Raw genomic sequence first — 22,211 nt, 5'->3', positions numbered from 1 at the left:
ATATAAATATAGCCATCTGAATGTTAGTCATCGTGTTAACTAGCCAATGTCATCAATTTATTTAAAACCAAAGTTTCATCGTTTACGTTGCCACCATTGAGTAGACACATTATATATCGATTCATTAATAATTGTTTGTCTATTATGGTTATTTTGAAATTTAGATAATTTACGTGTCTGACTCCTTTTAATGTGATTTGGAAATTGGAATACGAGAAAATGTATATTGCTTGCGATATCCTTTTCGGAAATGCCCACTGTGTCATTTATTTGGGTCATTTGAACCGAAAAAAATATGCTCTGAAAAAAAAACAAGCATTTTTGAGCAGCATTCTGTGTCGGTAGGCATTTTTCTAGTGAGCACATATAGCTTGAGGCTATGGTATATGCCGTTTTCATCACAACGAATTAGTTGATTTATTGCGGCCATTTGTAATGTAATGTATCCGAAATGTAGCGGCTATCGTTCACTTCTATTTTATAGGCTGTCAAAAGATTGACGCGAGAGTGTGAGATCGCAACATGTACCATTCAAAAATATTGACAAATAACCAATCTAGACCGATATTTATGTGTTTTAATCAAATGGTTTGGCATGAATGGTGCGCACCAATGATGACCAGTTTTGTTTCATATCTTTGCGCATTTCGGATTGGTCAATTTACGTAAACGAGCAGAATTATGACTGCACATTAATAAAAGCGAAATAAAAAAACATGTGCACCCAATAAACAAGCATATGCTTGCTGCCGTTTGTATTCTTTTTTTCGTGTGTCCGTACGCATTTTACGCACACGTGAAATCAAAACGTTACAATTTATCATAGCAATTGATGCAAATGGAAATGGAATGCGTACACGCGTGTATCCCGTTTCCAAACAATCATAATACAAACACAAAATTCGCAATAGATGTTGCGCGCATCAATTCCAATTACAGACTTAAATAAATTGACATTCATATACAGAAAGGCTTCAATCAATGTCATTTATTCGAACCGTGTGGCATTCTAATCACAGCCGTAACATTGGAGCGATAATCATTTTCGAAAAGGTCCTGTAATGTTCCATAAAAGACGCAGTAAATATGACGCCCAATTATGAAATTATTACCGAAAATTTACGGTTTTAGTAATTGTTACGATTGTAAACAGTAAAAAAAAAATTGTTACAAATCACAGCATTTTATGTAACATTATTATTTATTTCACCGCCAAATGCTGGCTGAACTTAGGTGTTTTAACAATTTTAGGATTTCACAATCAAAGCAATAAGTTAAATATGAGTAATTAATTTGAGTTTTGATTTAAATAAGATAGGTAGGTGAATAAATAAGTAGTATATAGGATTTCTCAATATAAGGGATAGTAGATTCTATTTAATATCATTGTCAGGCACTTTCATCATCGTAAATAAGTGGCCTCTCAGAAAATCACAGCATATCATAATTTTAGTCCACGGATCAGGCCCAGATCTCCATATTACCCCCGATCGATCAACTGAAAATCACAACATTCCATAAGCTTTTTGACATAAATGAATAAAGAAATGACAACCTGGGGTTGCGCTTTCGTTTTTTATTGTAATTGTCCGATAAAAAGAAAGCACAAACAAAAATTCTCCCTTTCTGTCACAGAATGGCCCATGGTCCAAATACTTCGTCTGGTAGTTGTAACAACTTTTGACGAAATTGAAAATGCGATAGTGATGGGTCAATAAACAAAGTTGCATAATTGAATGCCCTGCATGCATTATTGAATGGTGACATAGTCGTGTGCTCAGTAGAATATGTCTTTAGTCGGATAAATTCAGGATTCCTTAATGTTCTTTGTCCATTATTCAAATTTATTTGCGACATAAGATGAGGCGATTTATATTTGCCAGTAATGATGGAATGAATAAACAATACCGAAGCGTTCACTCTACGGCGAATAAGCGTGGATAATTCAAAATTCATGCAACGTTCGGTGTATGGTCGAAGAATATAGTCCCCGTTCATTTGACGAAGAAAATCACCGTTCAACAGCATAATTATTTGTTTCTGTGCGCTTTCTACTTGTCTTTTTTGTGTAGTATGATATGGTGACCAAATAGTGCTTGCGAACTCAAGATTTGAACGAACCAGCGCCATATATAAAATTCGTATTATGTCTTTGTCGAAATAGAAAGATTGTCGCTTTACAAATTGCAATGCTGCGTTCGCCTTATTACAAATGAATTCAATATGTGATTTAAAGCTTAGTTTTCTGTCGAGGATCACACCAAGATCGCGGATTTCATCCACACGTTCAATTATTTTGTCACGAATTGTATATTTATTCACTATGGGCGATCGTTTTGTATACAATGAAAAAGCTTACATTTGCTGTGATTAATTTTTAAGTCGTTATTGTCACACCAGTCCAAAAACATATTGATTGCTAACTGTAGTTTTTCCGAATCTCTATGATCTCTAATTTCCAATGCTAACTTCTTGTCATCGGCAAAATTTGAATTGTGAACGCCAGGCAGGTTAATATTAGAATCGTCAAAGAAAATGATGAATAATAATGGACCCAGAATAGTGCCCTGGCCAACACCCGATAAAACATCAATGAGATCAGATTTAGATGATCCTATTTTAACGTATTGCTTACGATTATTTAAGTAAGAAAATAGCCAATTTATGATGTCATTGGAGATACGAAATTTTGAGATTTTTTGAATAAGTTTGATTGGATTGACTGTGTCGAACGCCTTACTAATGTCAGCATAGAAAATATCAAGTTGAGTTTTATTTTCATAGGCCCTATGTGCCAGTGTAGTTATTTCCATGAGATTTGTCTCTATATTCCGATTTGATACGAAGCCATGCTGGGATGCCGATATTTTAGATGGAATTATAAGTTTGAGATAGTTATGCATAACCCTCTCAACAACATTGTTCATTTTGGTTTTATTGGTTTCATTTGCACCAATCACCATTAAATTATTGCCATTAATTGCAGCTCTTACAAATGGTAGTTTATATTTTGTGTTGTTGTTGTTGTTGTACTGTGTTCCGCCAAATTCAATGACTATTCTGTATTGTAAATTTTTGGGCATATTTTACCTTCCACATGCTCATTTTTATTAAAGATCTCAAAGTGGAATTTATTACCTTTAACCCACGAAATTAACGTAGAGTTGTGCGTTTTGGTCTTTTTTTTTGTTTCAAGCGTCATAAAATTCAAACTGCGACAATCTTCAGTAAATGCGTGCACAGAGACTCATTGGTCTCGTGGCATTCAATGAGACGATTGATAAATAAAAATGCCAACACAAAACGAAATCACCGCTCATAATCCGCTCATTTGAGCATATTCCTATCGCAAAATAAATGCCAGCTGTATATTTATATGCTCATAATCCGGTCTCGAGCGATTTAATCCAAAAACACAAAACGCAAACTTATCACCAAAACAGTCATGTTTAACTTATTCTCAACGTTTTATGCATGTCGCGTATTAATTTAATAACAATAAACAGCAGAACGAAACAAAATAGAAAAGAAAAACGACTGAACGAAATTACATATTTCTATAATTATCTAAATGTGAAATTTATGACTGGTGGAAATGCGCATAATATTATTGGTTTGTTGTATGCATGTGTATTAGTTTACGCGACTACCTCATGAAATGAACCAACGAATAAAAAAATTAGAGAACGAAAGAGAGAAGAAAAAGAAGAGAAAACCGTATTTCAGCACGCATGTTTTCATTATATGATCACATTCGCGACTTGTTGTACTTGCTGGTGACCACGGATAGCGCATACCATTTCGACGCATTTACGGATCATAATTATAATGTATTACTTTCCTTTTAATTATTAAACAATTTGGCTCGATATTTTGAGCGCATTCGGTGCCAATGGACGAGTGTACATACACACAGGTCAGCATGAAACATTATTCGTTTCATATGTATTGTACATAGTTTATCGGTTATCAGTAGTTTAGCAGCAGGAAACTGTGTCAGCACCGGTAGAAACACAGTACCACTCAACATGGAAATACCGAATGAACGAACGAATGAATGGAGAACAACACAAAAAAAATGAACAAAATGATTAACCATAAATTATATATGCAATGACCATGCGATACAAAATATACATTCAAATCTCTTTCGTTTGATTAGCGCCAGCCACTGTTTTAACATTGGTCGCATTTGTACTCATGGTTGTATGTGATAAGATTAAACATCGTCAAATATTGCACGAACCAATGTACACGGTTGTGAGTGCTGTGCGATGCACCAACAACAACGATGACAATGCCAACGACGGCACCGACAGAAGCACCAGGTAAACACTCATCCATTTCGACTATGAATCATGAATTATGCATATTAGTTGGTTCATTTTTATGAATTAATTCGAGTGTGAGCATTGGTTCGGAGTATCAGTGGCAATGTTCGTTCGTTGTCATTGTCATTTTGTCGCCAGTGGAAATGGAGAGATTTTGTTTCTTTTTTATCAGTGGAACCTTTTGTTTCGCGCTCGCATTCATATTCAAGAGGACAGATGTATCCTATGTGCAGGCAAATATATGGTAGATTTATCGCAATGACAACACAGTTACTTATCATAAAGTTTAATAACAAACAAAAATAAAGATTACGACACACACAAACACACAATCACATTGAATATGTAGAATTCACCGAAAGTACCGGGCACACACTGCACACTGGGGTACTCTGTGTAAATATTTTGGAATGAGATAAAAGCCGTCAACCCACTTCAACTTGAATAAATTCATCAAGAGCATAAAAAGAACTAATATTTTCATAACGAATGCCAATTTTGTGACAATGGTATGTAATAAAATACACACCGACATTTTAGCCGGGCGACTATAGCAATGGTGTACAAAGTCATCGTCTTTCAACTGAGATTTTTAATGAGTTTTCTGCTTTTAAACAATCACATGAAATAGCTCACGGAGATACAGTTTTATTCTGGTACATGCCATCTTCTTCATCATCAAATATTCATGTGAATTTGAGATATTTTTTTCATTTCCATTCGTGATTATGATTTTTGATCTGTTGTTTTTTTTTTTCAAATCTGATGACCGGGAATAAAATCTGACTAAGTTCGTGACACAATCGGACAGGTTATCAGATATAAATCATAAATCGGTAAAATTGTAATTTTTTCCAATTCCAAATTAATTAGCAGGATTATGAACGTTTATGTGACCCCAACACGATTGACCGCGTGTAGTTGTCGTACACTTTGTTTCAATTCCCGTTCGAATCTGTCATTTGTTTGATTCAAATAGAAATGGAATTATTGCATCGATTATTTATTGTTATAATGTTTGCGATTTGTGTGAATATAGACCATATAGCGTGAATTAGTGGTATAACACTGTACGCTGGTTGCGCTTTAATTGACGGCGTCACGTCATTTCGTCATTAGGTGTAATGTGCGTCGATCAGTTGGTTTTAATTCAATTGATTCGTTTGTAAATGAGAAATACCAGCAAAACAAATACATTCGCTGTGTAAGTATTTTGTATCTCTTTCTTACGCTCATTTCCAATCAAACTACACAAATAAAAGGAAATACGATGAGAGTAATCGAACGTAATCACAAGTGGTATAAAGAAATAATAAGCTGGATAATCGGAAAACGTACGAGCGAAAACATTAAATCAAATGCAAAAGAATGCGCATAAGAATCATCTCTCTCTCTCTCCACCCAAATCCAATCCATATCCAACAAAAATAGAATGGTTGACGCAAAAGAAATGAGAGAGAAAAAAGCAAATAATCACGGCACCCAGGAAACGAAAGACCGTTGCGGGTGGAATATGATGGAAAGAGATCGAAAACACGCGACAAGAATATTCGCCTATACACAGAATAAATTAATGACGGATCATTTATCATTTTTAATGATTACATTGCGCCAAAAATTTGGCATTTCCCTCGACGTGCTTGCAATCTTGTCACTCACAATATATCCACAGCAATACATGGTCGTATGGCTTTTGTTCGCATTGAAGCTGCCAGCTCCAACTTGAAGTTCGATTTTTTTTTATTCGTTGGGCACATTCTTCGTATGTCGTTCTCTAGTTCTTTTCTCGAATTTTTCATACAAATTTTCTCATATCGAACGAAGTGTTTTTGGCCTGTGTTTTTGTATTCGATGCGATTAACGAACGAATCGCTTTTATTTCCACACGCACACTTAAACAAGTGAATGACAAATGAATGTCTATAAAAGAAAATTGCTCACATTTCCTAAATTCATCCAAATTGCCAAATGTCAATTCATACCGATACGGCACACGATTCTGATTTTTTTTCTGCAAAATTGGTACCAAATTATACAAAAGAAACTGGGAAAAACGTGGAGACAGTCACAAACACATACTCTCTCACTCTCACTTTTTCTCTCGTTCGATATTCTGAAATGTGCGATAAGTAACAAATTCAATGGAGTAAACTTACAACGAATAAGAACAAAGCATTGTCAAGTTTTCGTGTGATTTGTTATTGATTTCCAAACTCCCGAAAAAAAAAATTAAGATTATGACGGGCTTGGCTTACTGCTTTCTCCATTTCAATAAATCGAAAACGGAGGCATGCTTGAAACGCTTTCCTGAGTTTAGTAAGTGAAACGGATTTTGATGTTTCCTCAAAAACTGGTTGAGAAATTTTTACGGCGTGTATCCGAGTATCGCAACCGAAAATGATGGTGAAAACAAAAACTTTCGTCAAGTATATTAAAAGGATTTTACTTTCTCCCCTTCTCTCTTCTTCGTGCATTCAATCATTTTGTATGTTCACATTGTGAACTGTAATATTGTCGACGGAAAATCTATTGCAATAATATTTTCCATTTTAAGCATTGACGAGATGCTTTTCTACGGAGCCTATCCATTTTTATGACTTTTCTTTGTGTGTGGCGACTTTGGCATGATTATATGAGGGAACCAGAACCCGAGAGAGTATATTCTGTTCATTGTTTCCATTTTCGATCTGATTCGCGCGCATCGTGTCGACATCAGCTTACAAACGTATTTAAAAGCAGAAAATACGTCGTTGTATACCCGTCACAACGTGTGTATTCTGTATTTATTTGCAATAACAATTTTGAATGTGCGATGTGATAAACGCCAAAGACTTTAAGATGTCTTCCCTTTCATTTTCCATGGGCCGGATTGCAATATGTGGAGCCAAATCTTAGTGTGCGGCGTCGATGATCACGTAAATGGCAGTATTAAGACGATGACTATGTAAACGAAAACTGCATAAATGTGCGATGAATGGGAAAATGAAAGAAATTTCGAAGCAAATAAAAAGCGTCTGTGTGTTTATAACAATAATAATACACGCGTCTTTTTTTTTTTGTTTATTTGTTTGGGGAGCGCGCGATCAACGACCTGCACTATACCTCGTACCAATCACTTGCAGCGCCTCTATCGCTCACTCTCACTCCTCGAAACGCATCATGGAAATTAATTTCGAAGGGTGTTTTTATGACTTTTTCCACACCGAAGATTTTGTGCGTACGAAATACAATGTACACGATTTCTTCACGTATGCCAGTGCCTCTCTCTGTGTGTGTCAGTTCCTCATTGTGCATTTCAAGTTGGCCAAAGCATATTCTCTTTGTATATGTTTTTCAACGAACACTCTTCGACTTCACTTGAATATTTTATGCGTATTCATTTGTGAATTGCTTTTCTGACGTTTGTTCAACGCTTGTAATTGGAGAAAAAGTACAAATACAATCGTTTTCCCATTTTTAGTACTTCTTTTTTAATGCTCCATGTCATCGTTTTTCTGCATTTAGGGAAAACTCGTAACATTCATTCCGTTTCCCATACGGAATACGCCAAGAGCGAAAGAAAATAAGATTGCACCAACTTTTCCACTCTCATTGTAATTCTCCGTATCGTTTTTGGTGAGCAAAGTTTGGTGCTTCAAATTTGTTACATTTTTCGTCGTACACATTTTTATAAATATGTTGTATATCAAGTCATATGCTCTCCCCAAGTTTCGACGACATAGTAAACATCAACCACTCGTTATTTTTTCTTTTTCTTGACAAAAGAAACAATTTTCAGGCCTATTAAAAACGATGAAGAAAAAATAATAACATTTTCGAGCCGCTTTGTTGTTGATTCTATTGTTATTATCAAGCATACATTGCATATTATATTCTACTTGTGAATAACAACATCGAATAAGCATGTATAAACATGTGTACCGTGTGAAAAGGGAAAATTATTAAAATTTATGAAAGAATGGTGGACTTAAAAGTAAATACTTTCGTTTGGTGTAAAGGGCTTCTTTTTCGGTCATTTCATAAATTCAATCATAAAATTATAGGTAAATAATTTGGTTGAAAATTTTGTATGAGTTGAATTATTCAAATAAAGTGTAAAATAGGCTCATATAAGCTCAAGTGCTATGGCAAAAGTGACGCCTGTAAAATCTGTAGCAAATTAGTTGCTGATGAAAATGAACTCATGTCATGAATATTGAATGAAATATTGACGTTCGTGTACGTTAATTGTATTTGTACATTGGATATTCGTTTTTACCTATCTATCTATATTAGGACCGTACTCAGAATGTGATTGCTGTTTGTATATTTACACAGGAGAAAACATTGAACGCACGTCATTTTGAGGGGGGTCGTTTTTCATATTTACGTGCTTCGGTGTAAAAACATCAATTCTCTGAAAAATTAATGAATTTCGTTGCCTCTATACAGTACAACATTGTGCGAAAAACTTCAATTTATGAAAGAAATTGCGGCAGGTTGTTCTTTACACAAAATTCATTCCCATGTCTTCCGCCCCCCATGTCCAAAGCAATCAATGTATTGAAATAATAAACATTTTTGTGTTCGTTATCCATTTCCTTTTATCCACACACACACTCACACTGATTCCATTGAATTCGATGTAAGAAAGTTGCATTTTTGTGTGTTTTAATAATTCTTCGCCGTATTGAAGTTGAACCGAACGAATTCGGTTTCAATGACAGTGGATCTACAAATGGGTAGGTATTCGTGTAGAAAATCAATTTGTCTTGCTGAGGCTAATTCACTGTACATGGCACTGACGATACATTCGTTCTGCAAATCGATATACGGGGACTTTTGTGGATGCGTTCATCATAAACGTCTTAATGCATTATCTTCTCGCACAAGGACAATGACTACGCGACTTTGAGCTTGAATTGAAGTTGTAGAGAGTGTTTTTAGTCTTTTTATTCGCTTCAGTAAAATCCATTTTCGTTTATATGTGTCGTTTCCTTGCTTCAATTTCCTTTCTTTGTGCTTCGTTTGTCTGACATTGTGTGTATGTTTGTGTATGTCTGTTTGTATCGTTTTTGTGAAATATTTCATTCATTTTCTAGCGGATTATTGACTTTACTCTAACCATTGCGCTTTGTGGCGGCTTTCTTTTTTCTCACTCTCTCTCAATGCCGTTTGTTTTCCGTTTGCGCCTTTTTGTGAATGTGCTCTTCAGTATTTCAATAAGTACGCCATTTTCATTCTCTCACACAAGCATTCTCGAAGCGAACAACAAAAAGCGAAATGTGAGAGCGAAAATGTTGAGAACTGTGAGTTTTGTTGTTTGTATGGTGTTTTTCCCATTTGGCTTTAATAGAAATGGCCAAGTAACGTATTTTTTTTGCTTCCCGGGAAAATAAGAGAGAAACAAAGACAAAAAGAAGATACAATTCAACCACAAACAAACACAAAAGTGGCGAACAAAAGAGATCGTGAAATTATTTTATTTCAACTTTAATCCGATTCTTTGATTAAAGTTGGGCTTTAACGTGCGCTTACGATTGTTGAAATGCGGGAAGAAACGAAACGAATTTCTTTCTTTTTGTTTGAATTATTTCTGGATTTTGGTGGTTTGGATTTGATTTGTTTGAATCATAGTCATCTTGTGTGGTTGGGTATTTTTTCGGTGCTATTTGTTTTGGTTTTGCGTTTTTTTCTCTCGTGTTCGACCGTGTATTTAAAGAGCATTTGCTTTGTTTTGTTTCGAGCGGGTCGTCGATTTTCATACGATTTTAATGGATTTAGTGTGTCAAATCGAAACAACGACATATTAAGCGATCGAAGAGATTTCGCATATGCGATGAAATCGAGACCAAACTCAAAAACCAATTGGCGCAACAGCACTTGGAGCAATGTATACGTTGGATATTATTGTTTATTCTGTTAAATAGTTTTCATGTGAATGTGTGTATTTTGTCTGTCATCTTTTTTTATCTCGCATCCGCTGGCTGCTCACTGTGTGTGTGCGATGCCCTTGACGTTCGCTCGATAAAATGACAGAGATAATGTTTAATGAAATGGAAAGACATATCAAAACAACAGCAAAAAAGAACCAATATCAACTACTCGTATTATTGCTGCTGAAATGGAGTCGAATTTAGAGAGACGAACACAAGCAGAGAGGTACCAAAAAAAAAACTCCGCGCTCGGATGTCGGGCTTTGTTTTTTCTTTCTTCTTAACGATAATAATTGCGTCATTCCATTTGATTCGATTTGATTTCAAGCTTAAATGTATCGGAATGAATGTGGCTAGCAATTTGATTGTCGCCGCGCTTTTAAATGTAATTCGTAATATGCAATTCGAATTCCAAAACAACATCCCAAAAAAATTACAAAAATGAAAAAACCAAATAAAATTCTTGCTAACAGTGTAAACCACTTGCACTTGCAGTCCAATTTGCCATTACCCATTTGCAATTCAAAAGTGGTAAATAGATTCTGTTTTTCTCTGTTTCATTCTCACTCAATGTGCTTATGAATTGTGCACTTGAAACCGTTTTTTTTTTTCGTTGGAGAAAAACAAATCCAAAAACTGATTGTTCAAGAGTGTTCAAGTATTGAGTGCACAGTACATTATAAATGGTGTCATTAATGTTTGCGTTTCGGAAATGGATAGGCGTGCATAGATGCGGAAAATGAAGAAGGCGCGCCTGGGTTTATTTGTTCAATTGTAATCTGTTGAAACAGGCCACCAAAAAACATTTTTTTTTTCTTAAATTTTACATTTTCTTCGTTGCTTTTCATTCCGTCAAACTTCCGTATGTACAAATGGTTAAATAAGCATATACACCGAAATGTATGTGCGCATCAATATATTTCTTTAAGAAAATAAACCTTAAAGTCGGATCATAATCAAAAGGCAAAAAATAAACAAAAGATCCATGCACAAACAAATAATGAAATGTATATGATTTGACATGAAGAATAACACACAGAATGAGAATAAAGAAGGCAGCCCGTTTTCGTGTATGACAGAATAAGAGATGAAAAAAACCAAGTCACATTCGAAAAAGGCAAACGATGGTGTGACATTTGCGTGGGCCATATTGAATGACTCTTCTTCTGTAGACATGAATCATTCAATTTACATTATGAGGTGGATTTTTTTCTTTTTCATTCTTTTGAGTTGTCGCTCTCCATAGTGCACATATACATAAATCTCTTATTAGTACAAATAATGACAGAAAAATGTATAGTGTGGCACATGACACACAGCTCATGTCAACCGAAGAACGTGCGAACGAACGAAAAAAAAATCACATTTTTCTCTCATTTCGGAAACACAAAATCAATTAATCGAAACTCACAAATGAAACCGAACAAATGTCAAACAATTGGAATTGTTTGCTTGCCCCTCTCACACACATTCAACAGCAATTAATTTGGATAAATTCGAATGTGTGGTGAATGTTTTTTTTTCACTTCCATGTTTCGTTTTTTTTGGTCTTTTCCTCTAAACTGCCTCATTTTTCGTTGATGCCATTTTTTGAATGTGTTTCTCACCGAGAGTCTTTTTTTCCTTCGACGTCGAAATAATTCGGTTTTTGACTGGAGAAGCAGGCAATGGTAAAAAAAACAACAACATACGAACCAACTTTGAAAAATAACAGGAAAAATAAATAATTTCGCCCGGCATCAAACGAACAAAATCGCGCTAACGCAAGCAAAAAAAAGAGACACATTGCATTTGTTTCGGGCTACGTGTTACGCGGAGATAAAACCAATGCAGGCGGTGAAACAAATGTTGAACTTATTTATTTATACGTCAGATAACTGCCGAGAAAAAAAACGAACGAACTGAATGAAAAATATGCAGTCACACACAGTGAGAGAGAAAAAAGAAAAAGCAAAATGTTTATCTCATTTCTACTTCACGATGCGTACACGATGCATTTTTTTCGGTGTGTGCGCTTCATGCATTCGAAAAACCAAAAAAAAAAAAATAATCTTATTTTTTTGTGTGTGATTTATTGATCAAAGATAACCGAAAATATTTCGACGCCGGTTTGCATGGGAATTTTGAGAAACATCAAGAAAGTAAAATATATGCAAAACTGCCGTGTGCATTACAAATTCACAACGAGAGAGAGAGAGAGAGAGAGAGAGAGAGAGAGAGAGAGAGAGAGAGCGAAACAATGGCAAATAAAATCACGTTTTGAAAGCAGAAGCACCATTTAGCATTGGCAAATGTCTTCTCCGTGTCCTACGTTGGTTTCATTTTCATTTCGAGAATCACATACACATTAAAATGACCCATAATCGGTACGAAATGTGACAAACGAAATAAATTCAGAACACGGTTACAAATCAGTCTTCACTAAAAGGTGGAAATACTTTTGCCAAACGTACGTTTTGTTTACATTCTATACCATGAAGACGTGAAAGTTTCAAGACTTTTAATGCCTTTTAATTTCGTTTAATTTCATTATGTTATGGACACTGTTATCGTCTTTGTTCTCGTATGTGTCGAATAGTGTCATTTTCTTCAATCAATTTCGTGTTACGTTGAAAGAGTGATTGCACCGAGTTTTTAGAAAGAGTGTAAATGTCTCGGTTACACTTCACAAATCCTTTGCACTCAAATCTATCATTGAGGTCCACTTTGAATTTCCCGTCCTTTGGTAATTTGATCGATGATGAGTTCGATTTTTTTACTTTCTATAGAGAAAAATGTTTCTCTGTTTCTTAGTTCTTCAGTTTCTTACTATAGAGAAAAATGTTTCTCTGATTTTGAAATCAAATGGTTACAGCCACTCTTTCAATCTTACCATATTCTTTGTACGTTTGCAAAAGCTAACAAAAAAAAAATTAAAATTGCATCAATCTCTTCAAATCTGCTTACGCTTTCGCGCGTTCCAACCACTTTTTAAACAAGTTGTCACATAGAATGAAGACGATTTCAAAGAATTTTTCGCTGACACACAACCGGCAAACAAGAGGACAATCAAAATGTTAATGCTGTCCATTAATTAGATACTGATCGACCATTAAGAATGAAGTGACAGCTACCATTGCCGCCTACATCGATGCGGAGGTTTTATGTATATGGCATTTAGCATATTTTTTAAGTGTTTTAAAAACGACTTAAAACGAAAATTATATCCATTCATTATCACATTAAATTAGCGCAAAAGAATACTCGCTGCTTTATGTTAACTGCGTATTACCGTGCGCCTTTATTTTCATTGTGGAAATTGAAGAAGGGTCCAAAAAGAAGACGAAACAAAAAAAAACTGTCAATTTGAAAATTCAACGTTTTGTTTACTTTTCGTTACTTTGTGCAAACATTTCATTATGAATGTACAACGTACTTCACCGTACGCGTTTGCTCTCTTACGCGTGTGTGAATTTCAATAGAATATTTGCTCGAATTTGGAAATGTTCATGTTTCGATGGACTTGAGATTGGTGAGAAAAATCCAGAAGTGAAAAGTCTTGATATGTCATTGACACGAATGCAAACAGGCAAAACGATTCACGATTTTAAACTTCAGTATTTCACTCGAAAAGATGAAAAAAATAAAATAAAATGATACACAACGAGAGAGTTCAAGCATCGTGATAATTGTCTTTATCGCAGGTTAAAGCATTTTATCTCATTTGAACTGCTTTCAATGCAATTTTTTGTGTCCGCTTATTCTTCATTTTCTATTTGCTTTAGTTGCATATATATCGCATTTTTTTCATCGATAAATTATTGCAGCAGCAGCATCAACATTCATGACTAGAAGTTGCCGTCTGAATAAGTATACATATAAAGCAAGTATTATCGCGTCTTAAATGTGCTATACTTGGTGTTGAAGACGAGCGCATAAAGTATGCCAACAAACCGTAACAAAAGACCGAAACGAAAACATATACATGCTCACATATTTGTATGCTTGTCTTGATTTACAATTTCGATATGTATCATGTTTTTCCCATTGACTCTTCTTCCACACACTCACTTCATTCAAACAATGTTTTATATTTGCCGTTAATGATTTAGTTTAGCCAGAAATGCAGTAATTGTTTTCCCATGGATTTTTGTGCATTGTCAATTGGACGACAACATGACTCGTTGCTGTTGCGCTGCCACTTCTTCTTCTTATTTTTTTTCCATTGATATTAGTATTGTTTGCTACTGATGATGTGCGCTGCACATTCTTCTAATGCGATAATTTCTCGTTTTTTTTATCTCTTGTTCGTTTGTCTTTTCTCTTCCTCTCTTACATTCACGGTTTCTGTTTTCTTTTGATTTGCTTTCAATGATAGTTGTGCAATATTTGCTCTGGCATTTTTTTCCACTATCTCTCAATATCGTATTTACTTGTGTCTCGTGTGTGCTTCAATATACGCGGTTGACAGAAATCACAACTGATGTTGAGAATGTCTTGTCCTCAATTTTTTATGTCTCTGGATTTTTTTTCTCTCTTTTGTCTCATCTCTTTCTCTTGACTCTTTTTCAAGTGGTCTATCATTTTTATATATCTCTGGCACACTAGATCTGGCTCATATTTATTGCCATAAAAATCAAACTGAATGCGATGTCGCTTTAGCCTTTTTTATATATCAAACAAAATCATTTCACATGAGTTTTTTCTTTCTTTTCTTGCTTTAACGCTAACGTTTCACATATATGTATATAGTTCTTCAATTTTGTGGATACTTCAAGTCGAATGACTTTTTCATTTTCAGCATCATGTAATATTCTGGCGTCATTTTAACAGCACATACACACAACGAGTTCTTGTTGTGCACTCGGAGTTTTGTACCGTCACACACATATATATACATAAAGCCATTCACAGAGATAATTCAAAGTTGTTAATTTTAACAATAAAACAAGGAAGCAAATTTAAATTTGCGGTGAATCTGTTTGGCCATAAAAAAAACTTGACGTTAACATTCAACGAAATCGAGCATCATTTTACGCAGAGCTCGAGAGGGGAAAAAAGAGACAGAGAAATGGTCGTAGCAACAATAATATCCGCATAGCAAAATGCCGCTTCAGTAAATTAAAGCTGAAACACGAAAAATGCATAAAAATGCATTTCACAAAAAAAAATCTTCTCAATAAAAAAAACCAACGACTAAAATCGTACTAAAACTATGGCTGTGGAGTCATATTTCTCTTTCACACATATACTCTGTCTCTCTGTTCAAATGTGTCAGCTCTTTTTCTTCCCCATTTATTTCGATATCTATCTATTCTTTTCTTCTGCAGGGTGAATGGTGTGCCTTTCATCTCATTCGAATCATTTTTTACATGTAATACGTGCAAGCACAATAGCACATGCTCAAATGCGAATGCAAATGGTAAAATGCGACGAAAAATATTGCTGAATATATTGGCTTTTTTAACGCCATAAAATCCGAATTATTACAATAATAATGTTATTATTTTAACGATTTTCATTTGTTTTAATGTGCTTGCGTTCGCGTTTGTTTTATTTCTTTTCAATGCGTATGCGTGTTAACTTTCGACGCGTTTTTTTTTCGTGTATACACATCAAACCAGTGTCAATGTGGCGGATTATGAAGAATATGTCCAAATGTTTTACTTCAATTTTCTCTCTTGCGATCGTAACAAATGTTTGTATGCAAAGAAGACGACAAAGAAAACGGAGCGAATCGAAAGTACGAACATGTAATCGAATGGGCAGATTTCAAAAAATGCGTCATATGTTTGCACTAGAATTAAAGGAACCGAACATATTTTTTTCACACATGCATGAGTTGCGACATGACAGGCAAGTTGACAACCAAAAAAAAAAGTATAAGTTTCTCCAATTCAAAACGAATCCTTTTCACGAACATATAGTAAAATTAGTTATTGTGTGCTCCTTTTTACTTTGTGTAAAACATGGAAACCGCACAGATGACTATAACAGTTTTTAATTGAATTGATCTGCATTTTTTTCGAAATGGAGCGCTCATTTTTGGTAGAAACAATTGAATTTCATTTGAACTAGTTTCCCGCTTCTTCTTTTTCTACTGGACACAAATGATACCGTTTTGTCATGAAAACTAATTGCAGAAAAAATTGCAATTAAGCAACATATTGCATTGAAGTGTTTTTCGATGACTAGCGGCCAAGTTGATATTGTCCATTTTTTCCCTTTCCATTTGTGCCGAGGACGAGCAGTTAATGAAATTGAATTCGGAGCGAATAGTGAAGGGAAAAAAAGGTATTCAGTCAATTGAAATGAAAATATTTGTTGCCATGATAACGAGAAATGCTGATTAATGTATGAAAAACTGTACAGGATTCGTCACATGTTCGAGCATCACTTTCAGTATTCAACTTTTGTTGAATTCTATGTCATCTTCAATTTGCAAGCTCAAAGGCATTCATCTAGAAATGGAAAAGTTCTTTTCAAAAACGCAATATAGGTATGAAATGGAATTGCGAATGTGATGGTCGGTTAACAAATAAAAGTTCGGAGAAAAAAAAATGAAAAGAAAAGAGAATGGGAGAGAGAGAAAGAGAGCGGTGAATAAATGGTCATCAAAATAAATGGTAACGGTTGAAATGGAATTAAAATCCCTTGGATTCCATCTTTTTCTCATGTACGAAACGAATGCGTTTCATATGTTACACGGAACTCATTCACCGGAATGTCGTCAAAAATTTCATTCTTCCACACATCTGGTCACTACTCGAATTGATGAAAAACTTTGTTGAGCATTCCATTTGAAAAGTGGCGTTGTTGTTGTTTTTTTATATTTCTATTCCATTCTCTTGCTCCCTCTCTCTCTCTCTCTCTCTCTCTCTCTCTCTCTCTCTCTCTCTTTCTTCCGATGTGTGTATGTGCCTTTTCATTGGCTCCATGTCCAAGTTTTCTGTGAGGTTGCCTGCTATTATTCATGCATTGATCGTTGTTTTCGCTACTCGTTTCCACTAGCGATGAATGGATGAATGAATATGCAGAAAAAAATATATAGAAAAACGAGTACTCGAACTTGTCGAAGATAAAAGCAAAAATGTGTGGCAATGCAGAAAAAAAGCATTTAATTCGAAAACTTTACAATATTAAAGTCTGTTGATACGAATTGTAAACTAAAAAAGAAGAACAGAAAAAAAAATCTGACGACCATATTGAGATGACGATGCATCTTGTAGCATGAAATACTTGCAAAATAAAACTTTTTTTTTTCGTTCGCACAGAACCAACCAAAATGGAATTAAAAATGCTTGCACAAAGTACGTACAAACAATTTAGTTTGATGTGGCAGAAATCTGCTATATTTTTTCAAATTAAAACTCAACCATTTCATATGCAAATGAAAAAAAAAAAAATCACGAAATGTGTCTAATATATTGCATAACGATTGAAAATTCGATTGAATTCGCAGTTTGAATTAGCAACCAATCCATATTTTGGTGAAAAAAGTTAGTCATCTTTCCGAAAATAATCCGATTCAAATCGGAATAGATGAAGTGCGGCTCGTAAATTATTCGAATTTTGTTTTTGAAGTTTTCTGCAAACGACCGCATTTGAGTAAAGAAACAGTAAAAATCGCATAACAAGCAAATTGAAATGATATTGAGACATAAAAATACCATTTTAATCGCTCTTTTGAGCCGCCATAATCGCGTTAAGTGGGATGTTTTTCAGGCAATGCGAACAAAACGAAAATATTCAATTTATAGTTCATGTCACTTTTGCCTGGTTAAACTCTGGCACAAGAATACCATCCAGAGCCAGAAAATGTTGCACATTTTGTGCATATATATGATCCACATGTGGATTTGTATACGTTTGTGGATGCAACCAAATCAACCAACAACAATCAACGATAAGCACAAATCGCTTTAACGATGGAAAAGCCGTTCTTATAATTTCAAAATGAATTTTTGTGCACAATGTCAATGCATTTTGCTTTGCATACCATCGAACCGAGTTGGTTGCGAAAAAAAGCAATGAGGCATAAAACACATAAAAAGAAACAAGAACATTTCCCGTTGGCTATTGTTCAAGCCCAAATATCCATTGCGAAAATAGAATCAAGCAGAAACGATAGAACAGAAAACCACGCAAGACTATGAGAGTGAATGTGAGAGAGAGAGAGAAACAAAACCCATTAGAACAAAAAAAGAGATAAAGACAGTTGGGCACACAAATACATGATGCTCACACAGAGTTTGTGTGCAAAGCACGACATAGTGACGGTTTTAATTTTGCAAAACTTTTCCCTTTTAGTTGTGCTCAATTGTGCCGACTGTTCAGCGCGGCACAGTTCTCTATCCCTCTCGATATTAAAACACCAAAGTAATTCATGGTGAAATGCAATGAGTTCGTAATTATGTCTTTTGCATTTTATGTATATGTTGTGCCGCACTTTTTGAATTTTGTGTATGTTTTTCCGAGATCTTTCTAGTTGCAGAATTTGTTGCTTGTAAATATTGCACGAATCCGCATCATGTATACACACCGGTGTGTGTACTGTCTCTCTTGTATTTGATCCACATATTGGGCATAAAAAAAGTTTTGTGTTCTCTCATTTCGAATTAGAGAGGTGGTTGATGGTGGCACATATTTGTGTGTTCAAATCGTGTACACCAAATGGATGAAAACATGCATTTTTCCTCCGTATACATCGTTTCTGGCGATGAGCTCTCTATGCATCTCTGTTACTCTCTATTGTCGACTTTCTCTTGCGCACAGTATAGCGTGTTTGATTGTTTTGTTGTTAGCTCTCGACAAGAAATCCCCATTAAACAGTGGCTACAACATTATTAACGATGGGGACTATGTGTATACGTGAAAGTTTCACGAAAAATCTCTGAATGTAATCTCTGGCTGGTAGTTGGTACACTCTTTTGGGCATGCATGCGTGTGTGTGTGTGTGTATGTATATTGGTTGATATGTTGCCAGTTGCACAATGTGCATTACACATAGCCGCAGTCAGACTGTTGAGAGATGTTCAGTGCTCACTTGAATGCGGAAATTCAATTTAAGCTTAATTATGTATAAACTTTTTTGTTTGTTGCCATTTGTAATGTTCTCACACAGTGTGCGCGCTCTTTCTCTCATTTGTTTTCGCTCTCATTCGCCAGCATTTTTGTCAAAGTGTTTTATTTCACCAGCAACAATAGTGGATACGCTTAAGTATAGATGGTTCAGTAATGAACCTTATCACTGTGATGCTCCTTCTCTGTCTCTCAATCTGTTTTTGTTCTAACTTTTGTTCGCTTCGTTTTCAATGCTGTTGTTGCTGTTGCTGTTGCTGTTGCTGTTGCTGTTGCATCTCTGTGTTTATTTGTTTGTTTTGAATTGCATCGGTAGTTGCAGCGCATCGTGAATTGTAGTTTCGGTGAGGTGCGTGATTATGCTGAGTTTGTTCTAAGTTTTAGCATGTGTACATGTAAGTGTGTGTTTGATCGAAAATTTGTATGCAAATGTTGTATGCAAGCAATGTGGAAAATTGGTTATTTTCCATAATTAAAGTCGAAAATTAATGGAATGTTTGCATACGGTTCGACTTTTTGTCTGTGTCATCGAACAGAGAGAAAATCCACGAGTATTTAGCATGACCATTATTTGAGCAAGCCTTACTTAGCAAGTAAACAAGCAAAATGTTCGAAGAGCATTTTTTTTCCTTTCAAAGAGGTGGACACAATTCACAAACAATGAACGTCAGGGAATACAAGACGGTCGAGCATGGTAATGAACGGCAGTGCATCTGGAATGATTGAACCGAGTACAACATCTTGAACTTGTAATCGCCACTGCAAAATCTCTTGGCAAAGAATGCATTCATTGCATTGTAGTCTCTGTGTACAATGTGAATCAATTTGTTCCAGTCGATGGAATCTTAATCCGGTTCATATTACTTGCGGCTATCATTCGAACAGCGTGCTCCAACCATCAAGATACCCCGACAAACGGAACACGCCAAACATACAAAAACATGAACCAAATTAGACAGCAGCATGGAAAAAAGGACAACGACACACACAGCAATTGGGCGCGATACAATTGCGCTTAAAACCATAAACCAAATGAGAAGAGCAAAACGAACACAATAGCAGCGAAAATAAAAACATGGTTATAATATCGACAGCATCGTATCATAATTATACAAACAATTGTATAATGCAGACATTTGATGCACTTCGTACATAACACTTCGTACACAATAATATATATATGTATAACAATGCATCTTATGCGTATTTCTTAAATTTCAGTTTCACAAAGAACAACGCAGAATTGAAAGAAGAAAAAAATGGGTGCTTCAACCGTAATTGTATCTCGTCGTTGAGTCGGAATAAACGGAGCACAAGCGAAAGTCACTCTAGAGAAATCTAAACATAATCAGTGAGAGAGAACATACAAAAAGAAAAATTGGGAGCACACGAAAAATAAAAATGTGATCTCGTCGCCTTAAGTTTCAGTTTCAAAAGAAACGAAAATACAAAGCGAAGAAAAAACACGATCAAACATTGCCATTGGGTTGTTGGTGATGACCGTATGCGTATGTACAATGTGTGCGCACATTTTGGTTTTTCTTTTTATGCATTCGATTTTATCACATCGCTTGATCAATGTGGCGCTGGTACACATTTCGGCCACATTGAAAATTATACGTGTGCATTCATTTTTATGATTGCGCGCTCACACATACGCATCAAATTGTCACACAAATGGGCATTTGTAATACGATATACGCTCTCTTTCTCTTATATGTCGTTCGATTTTTTTTACGGTGGGATAAAATTGCATGCGGTTTTTCTTACACTTCTGTATGTCTTTGTCTTAAATTATACTATTGTTTAGCAACTGGTGTAGAATGATGTCGTTTCTTTTCTTGCTTTAAAAAAAAAACCAAAATTTCGACATTTTCACTAATTTTTTTAGTCGGCTCATTCGGGCACATAAGGTAACCTGTTTTTTTATAGTTTTTCGGCAGCTCAAAGCCAATGACACTTTCAAATGATATATTCTTTTTATTCGGATACACTCACAAAAAAGCGGAATTTGATAGAGGCAATGGCTTTTATGCGGATCGATTCATCGTTATGAATATTTGATTTTAATGGCTTTAATAATGTATCCATTATTCCATCTGGGTGTGTGAGCGCTCGCACAATATTCAACAGTTCCACACCATGATATAATGTGGAGCAGAAAAGAAAAGATGAATCTTTTGAAATTGGCGGTAAAATGGTTTTTTTTGTTGATGTTGTTCTGTTGTTGTTTCTTTTTGTGCCATCGTCGCTTTTACCATATAAAATATTTATCTGATGCATTTATCTTCATTTAATACCATAATGTTTCATGGTATTGCTGCTGTTGTTGCTGCTGCTGGACCAAAGCCATTTCCTCAAACATAATATGTGGCTCTTTGATGGCATCAGATTGTGTAAGTGGTTCTTGTTGTGAGCAACAAATCTAGCGAAAACGAAAACTGTTCAATCTCGATAAATGATCAACGGCAACAAACGACAAAATGAGCAAAAGAGAGGAAAAGAAAAAAATAAAATCGATACGAGAACACTAACAGAGAAAGATTGAACAATTTAAACTGTTAGAGTCAAAAGTGGAAAGAAGATTGAAAACAGCAAAAATGCGAGATAATACACGACGACGATAGAGAGTCGTGAAATGTGGGCGAACGCTTTTCATATTTATACATTCCCTTTTTTTGCAAATGCGTCAAACATATAGTATTCTCTGTGTGCCATCTGCTCTGAAAATAGACTGCATTATATGCAATAATAGAACAGAAGATTTCAAAAGTGTCATAAAAATGCATAACACTACTTTGAATTGCATTGAAAAGTGCACGTGAAAAAGTGCATAAATAAACAAAGGGCACAAGCGGGAGAGAGAGAGAGAGAGAGAGAGAGAGAGAGAGAGAGAGAGAGAGAG

At 35.2% G+C, this 22,211-nt stretch overlaps 1 protein-coding gene across 2 annotated transcripts in view; it reads right to left on the bottom strand.

Moving 5' to 3' along the window:
• LOC116345138 (roundabout homolog 2) overlaps positions 1–22,211 on the bottom strand; it is a 177,396-nt gene that overhangs the window by 124,527 nt on the left and 30,658 nt on the right. The window lies entirely within an intron of this gene.

This window comes from Contarinia nasturtii, unplaced genomic scaffold, assembly GCF_009176525.2.
Source record: "Contarinia nasturtii isolate CC-2019 unplaced genomic scaffold, AAFC_CNas_1.1 Cnas_scaffold_1240, whole genome shotgun sequence".
NCBI lineage: Eukaryota > Metazoa > Arthropoda > Insecta > Diptera > Cecidomyiidae > Contarinia > Contarinia nasturtii.
Note: the sequence above shows the minus strand (reverse complement) of the source record. Positions and strands in the feature narration are given on the sequence as shown.